We start from the raw sequence: 25,878 nt of genomic DNA on the forward strand, positions 1-25,878 counted from the left end.
AAAAAATACTTCAGAAATCCAGTTTGTTTTGAATTCCCTGACTGCCACTCTGTACTCATATGGCTGTTGACTACTTGCAGTGTCACTAGTCCAAACTGAGATGCATTTGGTGAAAATGCACATCAGATTTTGAAGATCATATGAAAAAGGGAATATAAAATATCTTAGTGATAATTTTTATATTGATTGCATGGTGAAATAATTTGAATATAATAGGCTAAATAAAATATTGCATTAAAATTAATTTCATCTATTTTTACTTTTTAATGAGGCTAGTAGGAAATGCAAAATTATATATGTGACTAACGTTTCTTGTTTTACAGTTCCATCAAGTGGTGGTGGAATAGAGACTCAAAACTATGATCAATTGATTTTAGAAAGTTGTCAATGTAATCTTACTGAGAAAGGATAGAATTTTCAACAAATGATACTGAACAACTAAACATATGTGGTTCAAAAAAAAAAAGGACTCTAACCTCATCCTCATGCCATATTCAAAATTTAATTTGAAATGGATAATAAAGTGTAAAAAATTTACACTTACAGCTGTACTGCCTTTAGGAAGAAAGAAACAGGAAAAAAAAATCTTTTCCCCCTTTGTGTAGTAAAAACTATACAAAAAGTACTAATGGCAAAAGATAAAAATGCTAAATTAAACTTTCTGAAACCTTAAAACTGTTTTTCAAAAGAGGCTTTAAAAAAAGGAAAAGGCAAGTTAGAGACTAAAAGAAAATATTGTCAGTGCATATATCTGCCTAGTGACTTATATTCAGCATGTACAAGGAACTCTTACAGCCAATAATAAAAAGAGAAACGATCAAATAAAAATGGAGGAAAAAAAGATTTGAACTGGGGGAGAACTTGATGGCCGAGAACCTTTACTAGCCACGAATCCCTGTATTTGATTTATCCATTAGTTGTCTTAAGAGTCCGCTGGTGTGTTACTGTTGGATAAAGCATGATTATTCTGGAAGCCTAGCTAGGGTGGTAGGTACCCTTTCAGATTAGGCACCAATCTGGTAGCTGAAGGGCTGAAGTTTGGAATTCGCCCTCTGGGAGAGATGCTGTGGAGAGATGTCTGTGATGCCTAGGTAATGGCTCCCGCCACTTGAACCTACAGGCTGTGATGAGAGGTGAAGAGCTGCGTCCTTTCTCCCTGGCTACTATGGGTTTTGTTAACACAGAGGATATCTCCTATCTGGTGTTGGGCAGATCCTAGGAGCTTCCATCTAGCTTTCCTGCATTAACCTGTGTGAGCAGCTGTCAACTTACTGGAGGAATGAAACTGCCCAGAAATTTTGAGATGCTTAAGTATTCTTAGCCCAATTAGACTTCTTTAACATAAATACTTGTTTTTATCAAAAGGATTCCAATAAAATATTTTAAAGCAAAAAAAAAAAAAGAAAATATATGAATGGCCAGTCAGCATGTAAAAAAGATGGTCAATACTACCAGTTCTTAGAGAAGAGTAAATTAAATCACAATGAAATCAACACCCCCTGGAATGGCTGACATAAAAATGATTAATAATACCATGTTTTGTGAAAGTGTGGAGCTACTGGAATGCTCTTACACTATGCTTCAGGCTGTAAAATGAAATACCACAACCACTTTGGTTTGGCAGTTACTTATGACTACAATCCCATTCCTTTATTTATCCAAGTGAAAAGAAAAGAAGTTCACAGAAAGAATTATACATGAAAGTTTACAGCAGCTTCCTTCATAATAGTCTGGACACCATATAAATGTTATTAAAAGGTGACTGGATAAACCTTAATTTATTCATGCTCTACTCATAAAGTAATATTATTCAGCGTAAAATAGTAACATACTACAGATATAAGTAGCAATGTGAATGGACCTCAAGAATATTATACTGAATGAGTCAAGACACAAAAGACAAAATCTGTAGGGTTCCACATACATGAACTTTTCTAACCTGCAAAACTAATTTACAGTTAGAGAAATCAGATCAGTGGTTGCCCAAGGGGGAGGGATTGAATACAAAGGAGTTGACATGGGAGAGTTTTGGGGCAACGTAACTAATGTCTTGCTCAGATTGTAATTACAAAGTTGCATTGACTTCCAGAACTTATTTTACTGAACCCTCAAAATGGGTGCATTATATCGAATGTAAATTATTTTTCAGTAAAGTTAATTGTGTATATGTGTACAGAAGATTATGGACAGATACTTTTTCTTCATTGTCTACCTGTGTCAAAGTGGAAAAGCAGAATTAAAATCCCCAAGAAAGCATTTTCAGACACTGCATCAGCTCTGCTCATAATTGATCATGAGTTACATGATTATAAATATAATGTATGGAATTATTGAATCACTAAAAGGTACACCTGAAACTAATATTATACTGTATGTTAACTAACTGGAATTTAAATAAAAGCTTAAAGAAGAAACAAAAGAAAGGAACAAAGAGATTAAAAAAAAGAAAGAGGCAAACCAAGAAACAGACTCTTAACTATAAAGAACAAACTGGTGGTTGCCAGAGAGGAGATGAGTAGGGGATGAGGGAAACAGTTGATGGGGATGAAGGAGTGCATTTGCTGTGATGAGCACTGGGTGATGTATGAAAGTGTTGAATCACCTGAAACTAATACTACACTGTATGTTAACTAAGTGGAATATAAATAAAAACATAAAAAAATCAAAAATAACTAAAATATAGGTTCCCTTTTTCTAGAACTTGATATTTTTATTTTTACGATTTGAAAAAAAAAAGGCCTTTCAGCATTAGCTTTCTTATGAGTCCTAAACCTATAAGTATTTTATTTCCTAAAAGTTTAAAGATCCAAAGGAAACCTCATAGATTTAAATGAAAGGCACTCAGATTAATAACTAGCTATTCCTTATTTGGGCTTAGCCTATTAAAAATATGTGACAGAAAGATTATTTTTTCTTCCTCAGCAAGGCAGATGTCCTGATACTTTTTCTTCCACCACAAAAACACAGATCCCTTTACAAAAATAACACTTTCCTCGAGGGAAATACTTGCACATTTAAAATAATTCAGTAGCATTTTTTAGTTTCTTTGGGTGTTTGATCATCTACCAGTCTGTTTGTTTTGTTTTTCTTGGTTTCTGATCCAAAACTATCTGACACGTGCTTTGGTTTGCTCAGTTGGAACTATGCATACAGAGAAAAGTAAGAGGCATGAGCAACATAATTTGGCTTGCCCTTAAGATGTGCCTTATTTTAAGAGGCAAAATCAGAAAGGACACAGTGGAACCCCCACCGTGTCTGGAAAGTGAGTAGCAAGAACTGGGAGGTGGAGAAGTGCTTACAGAGCACCCAGTTCTGACTCTCCTTGATGGGAGCACCTCTGGTAACTTGTTTGAGGCATGAGCCCTGCAGCCAAAGCACTATCCTGTGAGTCTGTGGTATGAAACACGTCAAAACCATGTAAACCTTTCTTCTGGTCTATTTCCTTTCATCACCTCCCTGACAGGGTCATATTCATTCTGCCCAGTTCTTAGAACAATTTTTTATTAGCATCCAGCCTCAATTCTCTACTTGGCTCTGGAGCCCTTGTATCATTGTGTTTTCTTTTTCATCCATAAAACCCTCTTCAAATCTGGCTTTCTTTAACTTTGATGTCAGTGGGAAGAGATGGCCAACTTGAGAAGAGAGACATTTTATTAGCAAACGTGCACTTATAGCAACCACAGGCACATTTTGAAAAGTCTGGAGGAATTTGGGCTTCATGTGAGAATTCCTGCATCTCTACTCCACACAGATGGTGATCCATTATTGGTCTTCTTTGTCTTAACTGTAAGTGTCCAGAATCTCTCTTGGGCAGGTAGCAGAAATATTCCTTGGCCCCAAATCATAATTTTGAATATGATATCTGTGAACTGCCAGGGCAGTATATTAGCTTGAGTTTGATACAGATCAGCACTGACAGGGAGGAATCTTCTGAAGGGAAATCATGCACGAGGAGTCCTACAATTTTATAACACTTGCTATCGGTCAGATACTTTGCTATGCACTATACATATTCCCACTCACTAAATACTATGGGGGAAGGTACTATTGTCATCCTACCCCTTCCCCCATTTATGAAGAATGAGGGGCACAGAGGTAAAGTAACTTGCCTAAGTTGTCTGTCCAGTAATTCCTGAGGCAGGGAATTTGACCTAGCTCCAGCATCTGTGTTTGTGACTAAATTATACCACCTTGCACCCAAGGCAGGTAAACTCCAGATCAACTTTTATTAGTTTTAATTGAAAAAATATAGTAAATCATTATGTTAAGTCAACTTAAAACAGCTGCAGCCATCTACAATAAAATTTAATCACAAGTATACAAAATTCTAAAGAGTGGATATATTTCACCCAAAGCATATGTAAGTGTTCAGTGAGATCATTCAAAAAAAGCAGTTAAAATAGCCTGGTATATGATAAGCACTTGATAAATATGGGGTAAATTTAATGTTAATAAGGAAAAAAATCAAAACTGATCATAAAATTGTTTCTTAGGGTAGTGGGAGGGGCATCGAGAAACTGACCCACCTGATGATAGATAAGCAAACAGACAATTTAGGCGCCAAATGGAGGGCACAGTGGTTTCAGGGTCAAATCTAGAATTGGCCAATATCAGGTTGTATAATCAAGAGGTCACACAATAACAGCAGGGCATCTTTCCTGGGGGCCAAAATTGTAAGATATAAAATCTGAAACATATTCTATGCTCTATTTTTAGCCTGTAGCCTAGAGAAGCAGAGATAGTCTGCAGAAAGGAACAAGAATGGAGCAGATGTGGACAGAGAAGCCCAGACAGGACTACAAGTCTGAGGTTGAGATCCAGGGCTCAGCTCATTTCTGAGGTGGGGCTGCGGTTCCATAGTGTAATGGTGAGCACTCTGGACTCTGAGGTGGGGCTGCATTCTTGTCCTATTTTTTGGAACACCCTTGATTTTTTTTTAAGATTTTTATTTACTTATCAGAGAGAGAGAGAGAGAGGCAGGCAGAGGGAGAAGCAGGCTCCTTGCTCAGGAAGGAGCCTGATGTGGGACTCGATCCCAGGACCCTGGGATCATGACCTGAGCCAAAAGCAGACACTTAACCGACTCAGCCACCCAGGCATCCCACTCCTGATTCTTTTCTATGTATGGGAGTCTTTCTCTGAGCATGCGAGTCATTTTTAAAATCTGTTATATCTCAAACTTATCTATCTCCTTCTGATATCATACTACATATTTATTGGCTTATTTTCTGAATCCCCCATACAAGTTAGGAACTTGGTCCACTGATCTATCCCTTGAACCTAGCACAGTGTCAGGCACATAGTTAGTGTTTGCTGAATAAATCAATAGTATGAATGGATAAATTTTCCTGTGCTTAAGCTAATTTTAGCTGAATTTATGTTTCTTGAAATTCAGAGTTGTAGCTGACCTGAAAGAGTATAGTTTGGCTGAAATGTATAGACAGGGAAGAATACCTAGGCTGGGGTGGTAAGAGGTAGTAGACTGTGGGGTGGGAAGAATATGTTGGAATAAGGAGTTGCACAAATGCGGGCTGTTTGACCAAGATGCACCAGATCCTGGGTGTGCCCAGCACTGTCCTATGACAACAACTGTACCGAATAGTGACCTACATTCTAGTAAATGTGGAATCCAGAAACAGAGTGTGATTCTAATTCCAACAGATGTATTGGTTTATCTACAGATTTATTTAAGTGGTATATGGACTATATCTGTGGGGGAAAAGAGTCATGACATTGCTATTCATTCACACTCTGACTCTATTAGAAATGGTCTTAAAATAAGGTCATGTCATCCATGAATTCCACTTCCAAGATCTGGGATAGATAGAGAAGCACAGCCATGTTGACTTTAATAACTATTTCATGCTCATCGATCTTAATGTCATAACCCTGAATAATTGAATGTTGGCTGGCAAATTCTGGAGCTTCCCAGGTGAAATCTGAAATTGGCCCTGTATACAGAGGGCAAGGAAAGACTGAAGAAAGAGGCAGACTACTTCAGATTGGTAGGTAGCAGTTTCAATGAGCAAGGGAACTGGTATTTGAGACTTGTCTTAGCAGCTGCAAAATGAGTAGATTTCAGCATTCACCCACCTGAATCTTAAAATCTTATGTTGAGGCCTTCAGTCACATATTCAGTTCAGATGGTCTCAACAATATCTTACACTACATCCTTGCAACAGCACTGGCAATGGGAATGGTAGGCAGGATATACATTCTAAGGACAGGAGAGAAAGTGAGGAGTCTCCATTTGTCTGGGTCCAGCTTGTGGGTCAACCTGTGATCACTTCCTCTCCATGACCTCCTCCAATACTGAGAAAAAGGAAATCATGTTCAGCATCCTGTGATTAGTTAGTCGGGGAAGTACATAATATTTAGAACATCTTTTCCAGGCAGCCAAACTGGTAAAGACTTTATAAGAGAGTAAATTTATCAATGTGGATATTGTTGTGTGTCCTCTAAAACATTTCCATTCTTCTGTAATACAACCTCCAAGTTTTAGCTGGCCACATGACCATCCACCAAGAAAGATTACATTTCTTTTCCACTATTGTAGCTGGGTGTGGCCATATTACCAAGTTACGGACAATATTATGTAAACATGAATGGTACCTCCTGGAAACTGTCCTTAAGGGAGAGAGAAGCCATGTCCTTTATCCCCTCCTTTTCATTTCCATTTGCGGCAGTGAGGACAGAATGGCTGGAGCTCTGGTAGCCATCTTGGGCCACAGAGTGATCTGGTTGAATGAAAAGTCAAGAAGCAAAAGTCTCTGACACTTCAAATCCTCGATAACATCTTTAGACTGTCTCCTCCCCTGGAATTGTACATGGAAGAAAATAAATTCCCAATTGCTTAACTCACTATTGGCTTTTCTTTCACTTTTGAACAAAGCAAGTAGGGGAATTTATCCCATAACAATGGCAAATAAAGAGGTATTGATACAGAGGCTAGGTTTATATATGATTACCAAATTACATTAATAATAATTTATATAAAGGAGTCTAAGCAGTAGAACTTATATGACCAAATTGTATTTATCCTTTCAATTATTTCCCCAAGGACTTTATATAAAAGTGATATGACAGGGAAAATTTCTAAATCAAAAATGATGGTCCTAGCTTTGTGATTAGCTTGCTCTCTTCCTTCTATGAAAGAAATCTCCTGAGAGTTGCATGAATCTAACTTGATTGGTAGCTCATACTTGTCAGGATCCTTCGAAAAGCAGACACTTGTGACACTAAAATTGAAGGGGTTATTTTTATACAGACTAAGGAGATGTTTAAAACTCAACAATTGGCAGAGTCACAACAGCAGGACTGAAAAGACAAGCTCCTACTTGAGCTAGATCACCTGTGTTTTGCAAGCTCGCAACCCAAAACTCCAAATACTCCTCAGGAAAACATGGGCAAGGACAAGCAGGTTTATATTTAGATATTCCCTAACTGACCCACTGCACACTGCTCAGGAGAATTATTAACTACTGTTATTAAGCAAATTCTTGTTGCTAATAACCTAACATACAGTTTTCCACAAGAAAGTCTGCTGGGATAATGTATGCATTCATGTGTAAAAGTCAGTGTTGACTGGGGCCACATCAATAAAACCAGTGTTTATTCTCTCTTTTTAAAAATGTATGGCATGTTTATATTATTAGGTTTTATGTGGGCTTATCATTTATTGTCATACCTTAGTAACTAAAAATAGTTTAAGGAAGATGGTTGCTTTTCTCTTTGAGATATCTCTAAAATTTATTTATTTATTTATTTATTTATTTATTAAAGATTTTATTTATTTATTTGAGGGAGAGAGAATGAGAGACAGAGAGCACGAGAGGGAAGAGAGTCAGAGGGAGAAGCAGACTCCCCACCGAGCAGGGAGCCTGATGCGGGGCTCAATCCCGGGACTCCAGGATCATGACCTGAGCCGAAGGCAGTCGCTTAACCGACTGAGCCACCTAGGCGCCCAAAATATCTCTAAAATTTAAAACAGTATATTTTAAATAAAATCATTACAGGGGCACCTGGGTGGCCCAGTCGGTTAAGTGTCATGATCCCAGGGTCCTGGAATCAAGCACCACATCATGCTCCCTGCTCATCAGCGAGCCTGTTTCTCCCTCTGCTTCTCCCCCTGCTTGTGCTCTCTTGCTCTCTGTCAAATAAATAAATAAAATCTTAAAAATAAAATAAAATAATAAAATAAAACAAAATAAAATAAAATCATTGCAAACTTAAACATCACATCTGGTGAAAAATAATTCAGCCAGTTTTGGTTGTTAGTCTCTGACAAATAAAAACACATTAAATTCATAGAGGTTAATTTTATCTGTTCATAGTATAGGGCAAAGAACACAGGCTTTAAAAGCCTATTAATTAAGTTCAAAGCTAAGTTTTGCCACACTTTCTGGCTATGCCAAATTAGAGCAATTATTAAACCTAAGTGAACCATAATTTTATTCCCTTTCAATTAAATAATAGCTAATATTTGTTGAGTACTATTTGCCAGATATTGTTCTAAGCTCCTTAAATTTGTTAAATTATTTAATCCTTAAAAAACAAAAGGCTTATGAGATAGGAGCTATTATTATCCCCAAAATGCGGAAGAGGAATTAAGATACAGAGACTTGAAGTAACTTACCCAGGCTAATTATCTAACAAGTGTCAAAGCCAAGATTTGAACCCCAGCAGTCTAGCTCCAGAATCCATACCATTTACTACCTGGAAAGGAAAGGAAAACATAGTTACCCAACTTTTAAAATTGCTGAGGTTGAGGGGGGCCTGGGTGGCTCAGTTGGTTAAGCAACTGCCTTCGGCTTAGGTCATGATCTCAGGGTCCTGGGATCGAGCCCCGCATGGAGCCCCGCATTGGGTCCCCCGCTCAGCGGGAAGCCTGCTTCTCCCTTTCCCACTCCCCCTGCTTGTGTTCTCTCTCTCGCTGTCTCTATCTCTGTCAAATAAATAAAATCTTTAAAAAAAAATAAAATTGCTGAGGTTGAAAACAATGTATGTAAAGTGTCTTGAACACAATGGGTATTAAATATCGACATAAAATATGCTATTAGTTATTGTTATTAATTATGATAAAGTATTACATTTACAAAGAAATTTAGAGATAATCTATCTAAACATGTAATGCTATCTCATATGATGAAATTTCCTTTAGTTCCCCATTCTTTGGAAAATTTTGATATTCCCCTTCAACTTAGAGTGTTTTCTATATAAAAAAAAAACTAGGTGAATGGGAAGTGCTTCATCTATGCCATCCCTACCTCCACTACCTCTGTGCTCCCTTCCAAAAAAGTATTCTCATATCAGAGTCCATGACTTTAGGGAAGACCGAGAAGTGTAGACCAGATGCCAGAATGTACAGTGACAATGGAACCATGCAACCCAGAGAAAAGGCAAACAAGTAGACAGATTATTGTTCAATATACTAGAAAACCAGGAAGTTTGAATTGGAGTATGTAATCATGAGAACATAAATGCAACTTAAAATGCATGAAAGAATCCAGGAATTGCTCTAAAAGCTATATTCTTAGCTATTAAAGAAGAGGACAAAATTTAAAACAAGGGAAGCCCCACATTATGCCTAATGATGGACTCCAAGTCCTTACGAATCTCAACCACTTTAATAATGAGTAAAGAATATCAATGGCCAAGATATGCAGGAAATCATTCAATAACCTCAATGTAACATAATAAGTCTGTCTTCTAATAAAATAAAATCAAACAATAAAAAAAGGAAAGGACTTCTACTTCTTTTTTTTAATATTTTGTTTTTAAGTAATCTCTATACCCAAAGTGGGGCTTGAATTCACAATCTCGAGATCAAGAGTTGCATGCTCCACTGACTGAGCTAACCAGGCTCCCTGAGGACTTCTACTTCTGAGTAAGATGATGTAAATAACAGGCAGCTCTTCCCTCCTAATATAGCAACTAGGAAGAAAAATAAATTGTATTTTATTATATATTATTTAATATGTCATATATTATTATTTATTATATTACTATTATATTTTTAGAGACACAAGAAAGAAGCAAAAAGATCTAGATGAACTAAAGTGTCAGAGACAGAAAAGCCATTCCAAATTGACAAGTATGAATCATTTTATTCCCTGAGGGAAACTGATTCTGAAAACAGACTGATGATTGGGCTCAGTAAAGAAAGAAGTGTTCGGCTGGGCAAAAGAGAAACAAACATTTGACGGTCACATGGATTGAGTAAAGGTGTGGAATCTAGAAGAGTCCCCAGATGCATGTTTCATTTTCCCCACATGATATTTGCTGAGTGCTAAGGTAAGATAAAATTTGGGGGAGAGCTAGTTGAAAGTATAGAATAAAATCTCCCATAGTCTGATGTTGCTTTGGAAACAGCAACCCACTCCAAAAAAGGAGCTGCTGCTAATAGATATCAGATAACCCCAAAAATTATTTGCAGAGATTTTCAGCTGTGTGTTTTGTGAGGCTAAAATGTTAAGCTAAAATTTCCAGAGGGCAAGATCAAGTCTTCTGCAGTATTTAAGGGATGGGGAAAGAAAAACTCAACATTTTCTCAGTAAACAACCTAAGAGGACCATACCTAATGCACAGGACAAGACAGGTGGGCTGAGCCTAAATAGAACTGCATCCTAGCCCAGCTCAATTTCTAAGGGAACTGAGGTAATCATCCTTTTTATCTGTTTACCAGGGGAAAGAGAATACATATTTAGGAGGAAAATAGCATCATCCTCATGCTCTACAGTGATTTCACACAATGTCAGATATACAGTAAATTGTATGAGATATGCAAAGATGCAGAAAAAATGAGGCCAAGAATCAAGATGAGAAATAGCAAACAGAAATAGAATCACAGATGATTCATATATTGAAATAGGCAAAGACTATAAAAGAACTATTTTATATATAGTAAAGTATCTGACTTCTCAAAAGACACTATGGAAGTCAGAAGATAATGGACTGACATTTATAAAGTGCTAAAAAGAAGAAGAAATTATGCCAACTTAGAATTGCCTATAAAACAAAAAATACTTTTTTTGTTTTTTTTAGAAATTGACAAATTTACTCTAAAGTTTATGTAGAAATATAAAGGTTCTTGAATAACATAACGACTTTTAAAAAGAACAAAGTGGAAGAATTCATATTACCTTATTTCAAGATTTATTGTAAAGCTACAGTGACCAAAACAGTATATAGCATTGGTATAAAGACAGGCATTGGAATAGAATAAAAAATCCAGAGACAGACTCACAGATATATAAAACCTGATTTTCTTTTTTTATTATTATTATGTTATGTTAATCACCATACATTACTTCATTAGTTTTTGATGTAGTGTTCCATGATTCATTGTTTGTGCATAAAACCCAGTGCTCCACGCAGAACGTGCCCTCTTTAATACCCATCACCAGGCTAACCCATCTCCCCACCTACCTCCCCTCTAGAACCCTCAGTTTGTTTTTCAGGGTCCATCGTCTCTCATGGTTCATCTCCCCCTCCAATTTCCCCCACTTCATTGTTCCCCTCCTGCTATCTTCTTTAAGAATAAAGGAAGAATGAAGAAGATATAAGAAACACAAAATCTGAGGGAATGTATTGCCAACAGTCATGGTGTTATAAGAAATACTAAAGGATGTCTTTGAGGCTGAAGGAAAGTACCAGATGGAAACATGGAACCATTAGAAAGAAAGAAGTGTACTACAAAGGGTAAATATGAAAGTGACTATGAAAATAAATTATTGTTTAAAACAACAATAATCAAAATATCTTGAAGGATTTATAGCAGATTTATAAGTAAGAATGTATGCCAGCAATAGAAGAAAAGACAGGAGGGATGTACTTGAATTAAACTGTTGGAAGATTCTTGTTCAGGAAGTTACCAACATTCTCATTTATTCTAGACTGTAAAATGCAAAGATACACATTCTAAGAAAAAAATACCAATTTTTAAAAAATTTTTTATTAACATATAATGTATTATTTGTTTCAGGGGTACAGGTCTATGATTCACCAGTCTTACACAATTCACAGCACTCACCATAGCACATACCCTCCCCAATGTCTGTCACCCAGCCACCCCATCCCTCCCACCCCCCACCACTCCAGCAACCCTCAGTTTATTTCCTGAGATTAAGAGTTTCTTATGGTTTGTCTCCTCTCTGGTTTCATCTTGTTTCATTTTCCCTCTCTTCCCCTATGATCCTCTGTCTTGTTTCTCAAATTCTTCACATCAGTGAGATCATATGATACTTATCTTTCTCTGACTGACTTATTTCATTTAGCATAATACCCTCTAGTTCCATCTTCGTAGTTGCAAATGGCAAGATTTCATTTTTTGTTGGCTGCATAGTATTCCATTGTGTGTGTGTGCGTGTGTGTGTGTGTGTGTGTGTGTGTGTGTGTGTGTGTGTGTATGCCACATCTTCTTTATCCATTCATCTGTTGTTGGACATCTAGGCTCTTTCCATAGTTTGGCTATTGTGGACATTGCTGCTATAAACATTGAGGTGCATGTGCCAAAAAGATCAATTTTTTGCTAAGGAAAGAAAACAACTGGAACTCTGATACATTGCTGTTGGGACTAAAAATTGATATTACCACTTTTAAAACCTGACAGTACCGTTATTCATAATAGTGAAAATATGGAAGCAACCTAAGTGTCCATCAACAGATGGATGGATAAAGAAGATATATATGTAAAATAGTGTGTGTGTGCACATTTTATATATATATACACACACACACACACACACACACACACAGAATATTACTCGGCCATAAAAAAGAATGAGATATCTTGCCATTTGTGGCATGGATAGACCTAGAAGGTATTATGCTAAGTGAAATAGACAGAAGAATACAAGTACCATATGATTTCACTTATTTGTGGAATCTAAAAAACAAAATGAATGAACAAACAAAACCAGAAACAGACCTATAAATACAGAGAACAAACTACTGGTTTTCAGAGGGGACAGTGGGAGGATGGGTGAAATGAGTGAAGGGGAGTGTGAGGTACAGGCTTCCCATTATGGAATGAATAAATCACAGTGATGAAAGGTGCACATAGGGAATATGGTCAATGGTACTGTAATAGCTGCATATGGTGACAGATGGGAGCTCCGCTTGTGATGAGCACAGCATAATGTATAGAGATGTTGAATCTCTGTTTGTACACCTGAAACTGATGTAACATGTGAATCAGCTATACTTCAAGAAGGAAGAGGAAAAAAAAAAAAAGAACTAACAGCATCTACTGAAGCTAAACAGTCATTTCTTTTATGATCTAACACTTTAACTTCTAAATTTATATCCAAGAGTAATGGGTGTATAAGTCTACCAAAAAAACATGTACAAGATTTTTTATAGGATCTTTATCTCTAGTAGCTTTATTCCTAATAGCCAAAAGCTGAAACAAATGAAATGTCCTTCAACATGAGAAAGGGTGAATAAATTATATTATATTTGTGTTATAGGATGTCACACAGCAACAAAATAGCAAATATTTTATATAAACATTAACAAGGATGGATGGAAAATATAAAGATAATTGAAAGAATCCAGGTACAAAAAATTGTACATAATGTACAATTCCATTTTAATAACGTTCAAGGACAGGTATGATGTTCAAATGGAAGGTACTAAAGGTTAAATTAAGTAACCTCTGGAAAATTGCTACTGAGTGGAGAGGAGATTTGCTTGAATACCAGAAATTTTGTCCATCTTCATCTGAGTGGAAGTTACATTTGCTAAATACATGTAACAAGTTCTCAAGCTGTATACATGAGTGCATGTTACTGTAGGCATATTACACTGTAATATTTATCTTGAAAGAGAAAAGATTATTTTCAAAGCATGTGGAATCCTGCATAACTAGGTACAGCCAGTCTCCAGGTAGGCAGTGTAACTCTCTATTTAAGAGATCACAAACTAGCAACTGATGTTTGCCCAGACACAGTGGGATACAGAATCAGAATTGAAGGAAAAAGAAAATAAGTAGCATTAAATTCTGAAATAATGTTTCTTTGAATTTTATATGTGTAGATCAAAATTAGAATCTTTTCACAGTCTATAAAAGCCAGCATTGTAATTGGTATCCAAAGCAATGTTTGGCTTAATACTTATGTGACTTTGAGGTAGCACTGAACTTTCTTATAAAAGTTAGATTGTTTCACACACATCACAGTACTAGTGTGGGGCCAAAACTGGTGGACAAGAAAGCATCTTATAAACTCTCTAGTCCTACTAAAAAGTGAAGATTTGATCTGAACTGAAGTTGCAATGTGTGATGAGTACAAAGGCCCAAGTTTAAAATAAAGAAATGGGTTTAGGTGGTAAAGGACTTTTGGAAATTGACTTGAGATTTTCTATTTATTTTTAGCTACAGAAACATCCTCTGTGAAACACTTATCAATTACTATAAAGTTATTTTTATATCACAGAATCATATATATTTTGGGTTAGATGACACCCCTATATATTTTGTACCATGATATATCCTAACACAGGCATTAAGAAGAGGCTAAAGGGGTGCCTGGGTGGCTCAGTTGGTTAAGCGACTGCATTCAGCTCAGGTCATGATCCTGGAGTCCCTGGATCGAGTCCCGCATCGGGCTCCCTGCTCGGCAGGGAGTCTACTTCGCCCTTTGATCCTCCCCCCTCTCATGTGCTCTCTCTCATTCTCTCTCTCAAATAAATAAACAAACAAACAAACAAAAAAGAGGCTAGTTAAGAGGTTGGTTTGCCGCACATTAAAAAAAAAATCTTATTCACATTGGAAAAAATGGAAAAATTCAGTAAATGAGATACTTACTGTTTTTATTTTTAATTTTGTTTTGTTTTGTTTCCCTTTGTTGACATATAGTTAACATATAACATTTTGTAGGTGTAAGATGTACACCAAGTTGACTTGATACACTTAATATATTATGAAATGATTATCATCATTGCATAGCTAACAGCTCTATCTCATCATATAATTACCATATCTTTTTCGTGGAGAGAATATTTAAGACTTACTCCCTTAGCGACTTTCAGGTATACAATTCAGTATTGTTAACTGTAATCATCGAACTATGCATTAGATCTCTAGAAATTATTCTTCTTATAACTAGAAGCTTATATTCTTTGATCAATATCTCCCTATTTCTTCTACTTCACCCTCCAACCCTGGCAATCAACAGTCTAGTCCCTGTTTTTATGAATTCAGCTTTTTTTAGATTCCACATATCTGTGATATCGTCCAGTATTTGTCTATCTCTGTCTGATTTATTTCACCTAGCATAATGCCCATAAGGTCTATCCATGTTGCCATACATGTTAGGATTTTCTTCTTCCTTGTGGCTGAATAATATTACATTGTGCTTGGAAACCACATCTTCTTTATCCATTCATCCATTGACAGATACTTAGTTTTTTTCTATACCTTGGCTTATGTTAGTAAGGCTGCAACAAACATGGGAGTGAAGTTATCTTTTCATTCCTGTTTTCATTTCCTTTATATATATATATATATATATATATATCCAAAAGTAGGGTCACTGGGTCATATGGTAGTTCTATTTTTAATATCATGAGGAATCTCCATATTGTTTTCCACAATGGCTGCACCAATTTACATTCCCACCAACAGTACACAATGTTTTTTTCCTTTTCTCAACATCCTCACCAAGAATTGTTATCTCTTATCCTTTTGATAAGTTCAATAAATACCAAGCAAGACAGAGGCAAAAACAAAACAAAACAAAACATACAAAGACTCATAACAAATGTGCTGTAAATTAATAATAAAGTGCATATCACGAAAACAGCCTGTTTCATACAAAGGCTCATTTCATGCAGGGAAATGAAGTTAAGAATGTCTGTTGATATCATGAGAAACCATGCAGTGTGGAAGAACTGAGTAACATCCTTAATATGAAAATAAAAATAACAACAAAAGAATTTGAACCAGTAAATGTAAATATAACAAAATTATTTAAAAAATAGAAAAGTAAAAATATTTTCCTGTAAACAATATCTCAATAAATCTGTCATCAGCAGATCTACAACATAAGAGATCTTTAGGGATTTTTTTCTAGGTTAAGGAAAATAATTCCAATTAAACCTCAAATGTATACAAGGGAATGAAAACAACCATAAATGGTATATATGTCAGAAAATGCAAGACGTTTATTTTTTTCTGTTTTTTTTTTTAATATTTTTAAAAGGTAGTCAACTGTTTACAGGAGAAATAAGAATACTCTCTGTGAATATTATCATTTATGGAAGTAAAATATAATGACAATGATGGTGCAAAGGAAAAGCCCCACCTCTAGATTTTCTGATTCAGTAGACATGAGGTAGGGATGGAGAATTTATATTTTTAACAAGTTCTCAGCTGATGCTAATGCTGTTTGCCACGGACCGGTCTTTGGGGACCACTGAATTATAGATTTAATGTTATCCCTATACAAATCTCAGCAAGGCTTTTATTTTTTTATTTTATATTTTTTAAAGATTTTTATTAATTTATTTCAGAGAGAGCGAGCACAAGCAGGGGAGCAGGAGAGGGAGAAGCAGGCTCCCCACTGAGCAGGGAGTCTGATGCAGGGCTCGATCCCAGGACACTGGGATCATGACCTGGGCTGAAGGCAGACGCTTAACCCACTGAGCCACCCAGGCGAACCCAGCAAGCTTTTTAAAAAGAAATTGCTAAACTAATTTTAAATGGTTTATGAAAATTAAAAGAATATCAAATAGCCAAAATGTTCTTGAAAAATATAATATAAAATAATAATAAATATAATATAATAATATAATATAATATATTTATCTGGAATAAATAACACTTAATAAGATGGCAAAAAAGCTTGAACAGAACTTTCTTGGAAAAGGCAAATGGCAATGTACATGGAAGAAAAAGTGCTCAGAATTACTTGTCATGAGGCAATTGCAAATTAAAATCACAGTGGTATATTACTACACCTCAAGTAGGATAGTTAGAATTAAAAGATGGGCAATACCAAGTTTTGGTGAGGATGTAGAATGACTAGAACTCTCCTCACCCAAAAGGCTAGTGGGAATGTAAATGTTACAATGACTTTATATTGCTTTTTGGAAGTTTCTATCAAGTTAAATGAACACATACCATATGATACAATAATTCTCAAGCATTTACCTAAGAGAAATGAAAACACACATGCACAAAAACACTTCTATATGAATGTTCATAGAGGTTCTATGAATAGGCGCAATTTGGAAACAAGCCTACTAAAAATCAGCCAAATGCCCATCAACTGAAGACCAGATGTCAAGTTGTGTCATATTCATGCAATGGAATACTACTTGGCAATTTAAAAGAATAAATTACTTTTATGTTCAACATCATGAATGTCAAAAACATTAGGCTAAGCAAACAAGGCCACACAGAAGAGAGTCACACATCTTATATGATTCCATTTTATATAAAACTCTAGGGAAAACATTTAACTTTTAGTGATGGAGGTAGATTAGTCATTGTCTGAGGCCATGGATGGAGGAGAAATTGACTATTGAAGATATGAGGAATCTTTTGGCAAATTTCCTCTAGGTTGATTTGCATGGTGCTTACATGTGTATACACATTTGTCAAAATTGACAACATTTTATGTTTAAAGTGATTGTATTATATTATAGGTAAACTATATCTAACTATAAGGGATTTTAAAAGACATTGTACAAAGGGGTGTTCAGGAGTACCTGCATTATGTAAGACAGATATCATAACATTATTTTTTACAACCTTTATCTTATTTAAAATGCTTTTAGATGATGAATTATAGTACTACACCTTGAGGAATCTGTTCAATTTCTTTTTTTTTTTTTACTTTTTTATTGTTATGTTAATCACCATATATTACATCATTAGTTTTTGGTGCAGTGTTCCATGATTCATTGTTTGTTCATAACACCCAGTGCTCCATGCAGAACGTGCCCTCCTCAATACCCATCACCAGGCTAACCCATCCCCCTACCCCCCTCCCCTCTAGAACCCTCTGTTTGTTTTTCAGAGTCCATCATCTCTCATGGTTCGTGTCCCCCTCTGACATACTCCCCTTTTCTTCCTCTCCTGTTATCTTCTTCTTTTTCTTTTTTCTTAAAATATGTTGCGTTATTTGTTTCAGAAGTACAGATCTGTGATTCAACAGTCTTGCACAATTCACAGCGCTCACCATAGCACATACCCTCCCCAATGTCTATCACCCAGCCACCCCATCCCTCCCACCCCCAACCACTCCAGTAACACTCAGTTTCTTTCCTGAGATTAAGAATTCCTCATATCAGTGAGGTCATGTGATACATGTCTTTCTCTGATTGAATTATTTCACTCAGCATAACACCCTCCAGTTCCATCCATGTCGTTGCAAATGGCAAGATCTCATTCCTTTTGATGGCTGCGTAATATTCCATTGTGTATATATACCACCTCTTCTTTATCCATTCATCTGTCGATGGGCATCTTGGCTCTTTCCACAGTTTGGCTATGGTGGACATTGCTGCTATAAACATTGGGGTACACGTACCCCTTCGAGTCCCTACATTTGTATCTTTGGGGTAAATACCCAGTAGTGCAATTGCTGGATCGAACGGTAGCTCTAATTTCAACTGTTTGAGGAACCTCCATACTGTTTTCCAGAGGGGTTGCACCAGCTTGCATTCCCACCAACAGTGTAGGAGGGTTCCCCTTTCTCCACATCCCCGCCAACATCTGTCATTCCCTGACTTGTTAATTTTAGCCATTCTGACGGGTGTGAGGTGGTATCTCATGGAGGTTTTGATTTGGATTTCCCTGATGCCGAGCGATGTTGAGCACTTTTTCATGTGCCTGTTGGCCATTTGGATGTCTTCTTTGGAGAAATGTCTGTTCATGTCTTCTGCCCATTTCTTGATTGGATTATTTGTTCTTTGGGTGTTGAGTTTGATAAGTTCTTTATAGATTTTGGATACTAGCCCTTTATCTGATATGTCATTTGCAAATATTTTCTCCCATTCTGTCGGTTGTCTTTTGGTTTTGTGGACTATTTCTTTTGCTGTGCAAAAGCTTTTTATCTTGATGAAATCCCAATAGTTCATTTTTGCCCTGGCTTCCCGTGCCTTTGGTGATGTTTCTAGGAAGAAGTTGCTGCGGCTAAGGTCGAAAAGGTTGCTACCTGTGTTCTCCTTTAGGATTTGGATGGACTCCTGTCTCACGTTTAGGTCTTTCAACCATTTGGAGTCTATTTTTGTGTGTGGTGTAAGGAAATGGTCCAGTTTCATTCTTCTGCATGTGGCTGTCCAATTTTCCCAACACCATTTGTTGAAGAGACTGTCTTTTTGCCATTGGACATTCTTTCCTGCTTTGTCAAGGATAAGTTGACCATAGAGTTGAGGGTCCATTTCTGGGCTCTCGATTCTGTTCCATTGATCTATGGGTCTGTTTTTGTGCCAGTACCATACTGTCTTGATGATGACAGCTTTGTAATAGAGCTGGAAGTCCGGAATTGTGATGCCGCCAGCTTTGCTTTTCTTTTTCAGTATTCCTCTGGCTATTCTGGGTCTCTTCTGGTTCCATACAAATTTTAGGATTATTTGTGCCATTTCTTTGAAAAAAGTGGATGGTATTTTGATGGGGATTGCATTGAATGTGTAGATTGCTCTAGGTAGCATTGACATCTTCACAATGTTGATTCTCCCAATCCATGACCATGGAACGTTTTTCCATTTCTTTGTGTCTTCTTCAATTTCTTTCATGAGTATTTTATAGTTTTCTGAGTACAGATCCTTTGCCTCTTTGGTTAGATTTATTCCTAGGTATCTAATGGTTTTGGGTGCAATTGTAAATGGGATCGACTCCTTGATTTGTCTCTCTTCTGTCTTGTTGTTGGTGTATAGGAATGCCACTGATTTCTGTGCATTGATTTTATATCCTGCTACTTTACTGAATTCCTGTATGAGTTCTAGCAGTTTTGGGGTGGAGTCTTTTGGGTTTTCCACATACAGTATCATATCATCTGCAAAGAGTGAGAGTTTGACTTCCTCTTTGCCGATTTGGATGCCTTTGATTTCTTTTTGTTGTCTGATTGCTGTGGCTAGGACTTCTAATACTATGTTGAATAGCAGTGGTGAGAGTGGACATCCCTGCCGCGTTCCTGACCTTAGGGGAAAAGCTCTCAGCCTTTCCCCATTGAGAATGATATTCGCTGTAGGTTTTTCATAGATGGCTTTTATGATATTGAGGTATGTACCCTCTATACCTATACTCTGAAGAGTTTTGATCAAGAAAGGATGTTGTACTTTGTCAAATGCTTTTTCTGCATCTGTTGAGAGGATCATATGATTCTTGCTCTTTCTTTTGTTAATGTGTTGTATCACGTTGATTGATTTGCGGATGTTGAACCAGCCTTGCAGCCCAGGAATAAATCCCACTTGGTCGTGGTGAATAATCCTTTTAATGTACTGTTGGATCCTATTGGCTAGTATTTTGGTGAGAATTTTTGCATCCATGTTCATCAAGGATATTGGTCTGTAATTCTCTTTTTTGATGGGGTCTTTGTCTGGTTTTGGGATCAAGGTAATGCTGGCCTCATAAAATGAGTTTGGAAGTTTCCCTTCCATTTCTATTTTTTGGAACAGTTTCAGGAGAATAAGTATTAATTCTTCTTGAAATGTCTGATAGAATTCCCCTGGGAAGCTATCTGGCCCTGGGCTTTTGTTTCTTGGGAGATTTTTAATGACTGTTTCAATTTCTTTAGTGGTTATAGGTCTGTTCAGGTTTTCTATTTCTTCCTGGTTCAATTTTGGTAGTTGATACATCTCTAGGAATGCACCCATTTCTTCCAGGTTATCTAATTTGCTGGCATAGAGTTGCTCATAATATGTTCTTATAATTGTTTGTATTGCTTTGGTGTTGGTTGTGATCTCTCCTCTTTCATTCATGATTTTGTTGATTTGGGTCATTTCTCTTTTCTTTTTGATCAGTCTGGCCAGGGGTTTATCAATCTTGTTAATTCTTTCAAAGAACCAGCTCCTAGTTTCGTTGATCTGTTCTACTGTTCTTTTGGTTTCTAGTTCATTGATTTCTGCTCTGATCTTTATGATTTCTCTTCTCCTGCTGGGTTTAGGCTTTATTTGCTGTTCTTTCTCCAGCTCCTTTAGGTGTAGGGTTAGGTTGTGTATTTGAGACCTTTCTTGTTTCTTGAGAAAGGCTTGTATTGCTATATACTTTCCTCTCAGGACTGCCTTTGCTGTATCCCAAAGATTTTGAACAGTTGTATTTTCATTTTCATTGGTTTCCATGAATTTTTTTAATTCTTCTTTAATTTCTTGGTTGACCCATTCATTCTTTAGTAGGATGCTCTTTAGCCTCCATGTATTTGAGTTCTTTCCGACTTTCCTCTTGTGGTTGAGTTCTAGTTTCAAAGCATTGTGGTCTGAAAATATGCAGGGAATGATCCCAATCTTTTGGTACCGATTGAGACCTGATTTGTGACCTAGGATGTGATCAATTCTGGAGAATGTTCCATGGGCACTAGAGAAGAATGTGTATTCCTTTGCTTTGGGATGGAATGTTCTGAATATGTCTGTGAAGTCCATTTGGTCCAGTGTGTCATTTAAAGTCTTTATTTCCTTGTTGATCTTTTGCTTAGATGATCTGTTCATTTCAGTCAGGGGGGTGTTAAAATCCCCCACTATTATTGTATTGTTGTCAATGGGTTTCTTTGCTTTTGTTCTTAATTGCCTTATATAATTGGCTGCTCCCATGTTCGGGGCATAGATATTTACAATTGTTAGATCTTCTTGTTGGATAGACCCTTTAAGTAGGATATAGTGTCCTTCCTCATCTCTTATTACAGTCTTTCTTTTAAAATCTAGTTTGTCTGATATAAGGATTGCGACCCCAGCTTTCTTTTGGTGTCCATTAGCATGGTAAATGGTTTTCCACCCCCTCACTTTCAATCTGGGGGTGTCTTTGGGTCTAAAATGAGTCTCTTGCAGACAGCATATTGATGGGTCTTGTTTTTTAATCCAATCTGATAGCCTGCGTCTTTTGATTGGGGCATTTAGCCCATTTACATTCAGGGTAACTATTGAAAGGTATGAATTTAGTGCCATTGTATTACCTGTAAGGTGACTGTTAACTGTCTGTTGTCTGTGTTCGTTTCTGCTCTTTGCTGCTTTTAGGTTCTCTCTTTGCTTAGAGGACCCCTCTCAATATTTCTTGGAGGGCTGGTTTCGTGTTTGCAAATTCCTTTAGTTTTTGTTTGTTCTGGAAGCTTTTTATCTCTCCTTCTATTTTCAATGATAGCCTAGCTGGATATAGTATTCTTGGCTGCATATTTTTCTCGTTTAGTGCTCTGAAGATATCTTGCCAGTCCTTTCTGGCCTGCCAGGTCTCTGTGGATAGGTCTGTTGCCAATCTAATGTTTCTACCATTGTAGGTTACATATCTCTTCTCCCGAGCTGCTTTCAGGATTTTCTCTTTGTCTCTGAGACTCATAGGTTTTACTATTAGATGTCTGGGTGTTGACCTATTATTATTGATTTTGAGAGGGGTTCTCTGTGCCTCCTGGATTTTAATGCCTGTTTCCTTCCTCACATTAGGGAAGTTCTCTGCTATAATTTGCTCCAATATACCTTCTGCCCCTCTCTCTCTCTCTTCTTCTTCTGGGATCCCAATTATTCTAATGTTGTTTCGTCTTATCCTATCACTTATCTCTCGAATTCTGCCTTCGTGATCCTGTAGTTGTTTCTCTCTCTTTTTCTCAGCCTCTTTATTTTCCATCATTTGGTCTTCTATATCGCTGATTCTCTCTTCTGCCTCATTTATCCTAGCATTTAGTGCCCCCATTTTTGATTGCACCTCATCAATAGCCTTTTTGATTTCGATTTGGTTAGATTTTAGTTCTTTTATTTCTCCAGAAAGGGTTTCTCTAATAACTTCCACGCTTTTTTCAAGCCCAGCTAGTATCTTTAAAGTCATGATTCTGAACTCTAGGTCCGACATCGTACTAATGTCCGTATTGAGTAGGTCCCTGGCTGACGGTACTACCTCTTGTTCTTTTTGCTGAGGTGATTTCTTTCGTCTTGTCATTTTGTCCAGAGGAGAATAGATGAATGAGAGAACAAAAGGCTAACAGGTTTACAACGTCCCCAGCAAATATACTGTATACAAATCAGAAAAGACCTGAAACCAGGGGAAAAGAAAGGGAAAGAAAGAAAAAAGAAAGAGAAAAAGAAAAAAAAAGAAAAAAAAGATAAAAACAAAAACAAAACAATACAAAAAAGGCAGAATATGATCAAATGTGATCAGGCTAGTGCATAGATCAGTGCCACACACTAGATTTTGGGCGTATTTTGGTCTGTTAGAAAAAAGTGCCTCCTAAAATTTTAAAGGAAGAAAGACATATATGTACAAAATAAGGGTTGATACAATGAAGGGATGGAAGATGACTGTAAATATGAAAATTATAAAAGATCTTATAAAAGGACTTGGTAAGATAAGTTGTTTGAAAAAAGAAAGAAGATTTAAGAAAAAAAAAAGGAAAAAGGGAGAGAATGTGATCAGGCAGGAGACTAGAACAAAGCCATACACTAGTGATTTAGGGTATATTTTGATCTGTTAGAAGAAACTGTACCTCAAAATTTTAAAGAGAGAACAACTTATATATATATGCCAAAAATAAGGGTAACTACTATGAAGGGATAAAATATGACTCTAAAAATGAAAAATAAAAAAATGTTTTTTTTTTTAAAAAAAGGGATTTATAAGATGTTGGTTGAAAAAGGGAAAAATAAAAATAAAAAAAAAACAGTCAACAAAAATTAACTTTGATGAAATAATGAATCATGGTAAAAAAAAAAAAAAAGCCATGAATCTATGTGCAGTATTCCCCTAGCGCTGGAGTTCTCCTATTCTCCTTGATCGATCAACTTGGTCTTGGCTTGCTGGCTGTTTGTGCTGATCTTCTGGGGGAGGGGCCTGTTGCTGTGGTTTCCAAATGTCTTTGCCGGAGGCAGAATTGCCCCGCCCTTGTTGGTCCGGGCTAAGGAAGCTGCTCCGGTTTGCTCTCAGGAGCTTTTGTTCCCTGCAAGCTCTCGGTACAGCCTTGGAGGACCAGGGCAGAAATGGTGGCCTCCCAATCTCCACTCGGAGGAGCTGAGAACTCGGGGCCCCACTCCTCAGTGTGCCCCCAGAGAAAAGCAGTCACTTCCGTGTCCCCGGTCTCCGGCCGCTCTCCGTGCTCACCCGGCCTGTGATCGAGCGTTGCTATCTCTGGCACCCGACCCCGCGCGGAGTCTCCAAACCCAGCAGATCCCTGCAGTGCGTTCCCGCATCGCTCCTCCCCGGGAAGGAAGGGGAGTCTCCCCGGATCTGCTGCTTGTTGGGTCCCTGCTGGGGGAGCCGTGCCCCGACTGGGCCGCAGATCACAGTTTATGGCAACCCCGAGCTGAGAGCCCGCGCCTCGGCTCCGTCTCTGCAGCCGGCTTCCCTGCTCTGATACCTGGGAGCTCTGGCGCACTCAGGCACCCCCGGTCTCTCTGTGACCCCAAGGGTCCTGAGACCACACTGTCCCGGGAGGATTCCACCCCCTGCTTAGCCACTGCAGCGACGTCCCTCTGCCGAGCCAACTTCTAAAAGGTCCGATTTTGTGCTCCGCGGCTCTAGCACTTGCCAGAAGCGGCAGACGGAGGCCCCTCCCCCGCCGTCTATCCTCCCGAATATCGCCTCGGATTCACTTCTCCGCACGCCCTACCTTCCAGTAAGTGGTCGCTTCTCTGTTCAGAGAGTTGTTGCTACTCTCCTGTTCGATCTCCTGTTGAGTTCGTAGGTGTTCAGAATGGTTTGATCCCTATTCAGCTGGATTCCTGAGACCAGACGAAATCTAGGTCTCCTACTCCTCCCGGAATCTGTTCAATTTCTAATGACATGCATTTTAACCTCTTAAAATCTATAATATATACCATTAGTTGTGGATATTTGAAGACATATGTCTGTGTTAGTAATTTGCACATGAAATAATATGTATATGCGTAAAATTACAAACAATTCAAGTTTCTTACAGTTGTAAGTATATTAATATTGTCTTATTATATAAGTATAAAATACTACCTAATCCATATTTTGATAATATTTTAATTCCAGCAAAATATCCAATAACAATGGCTTCCTGTGCAAAATTTTTATTATTTTGTCTAATCTTTTTGCAGCAAGAATGAGATTATCATTAATAATTATAACGGGGGGGGGCAAGAGTCTAAAGAAAGGACCAAATTGTTCTTTGTCACTATGATGCTCTTGTTTTTGTTTTTTGGTTGGTTTTTTTTTTCCTTGGTTAAATGAAAATGGTTGATGGATTTTAATTTCATTTTATCCCTTTAATTTTACAGTAAATAATTAATCTTTTATGATGAAATGTAGTCATGTTTAATAATTCTGTCATTGTCTTTCATTGTAGCCCTGATTCTTAATACCTTTTGATCCTTAGATTAGGTTTTAGCAAATTTCCTTTCGATGTGCAGACAGACATCTTTCATCAGATGTAGGATTAACTGGGATTAGCAATCTTTCAGAGACAGGGACGTCCAGGATTCTATTTTCTGCAGTGATCCTTTTTCTGTGGATTATAGGGAGATGTAATATATGAACTACGGTAAGCTCTTCAATGTATGATTTCATCAAAATATAAGAGAATAGAAAAATAAGGATGGGGAAGAAAATTGTGACATTTTTTAAGACCTGTGATGTAAAACTAGACTCCTTGAGTTGGAAGAGAGTAGAAATATTGCTTGAAGTGGGAAGAGAGATTGGGAGAAATAGTATCTCTTATGAAGAAATCACTGGCACACTTTGCTTCTTTCATGGGGCCTCTCATAGCTCATACAATT

This window comes from Eumetopias jubatus, unplaced genomic scaffold (assembly GCF_037043125.1).
Source record: "Eumetopias jubatus isolate StellerSeaLion01/CBP00866 unplaced genomic scaffold, mEumJub1_p1.0 scaffold_3, whole genome shotgun sequence".
Taxonomy (NCBI): Eukaryota; Metazoa; Chordata; class Mammalia; order Carnivora; family Otariidae; genus Eumetopias; species Eumetopias jubatus.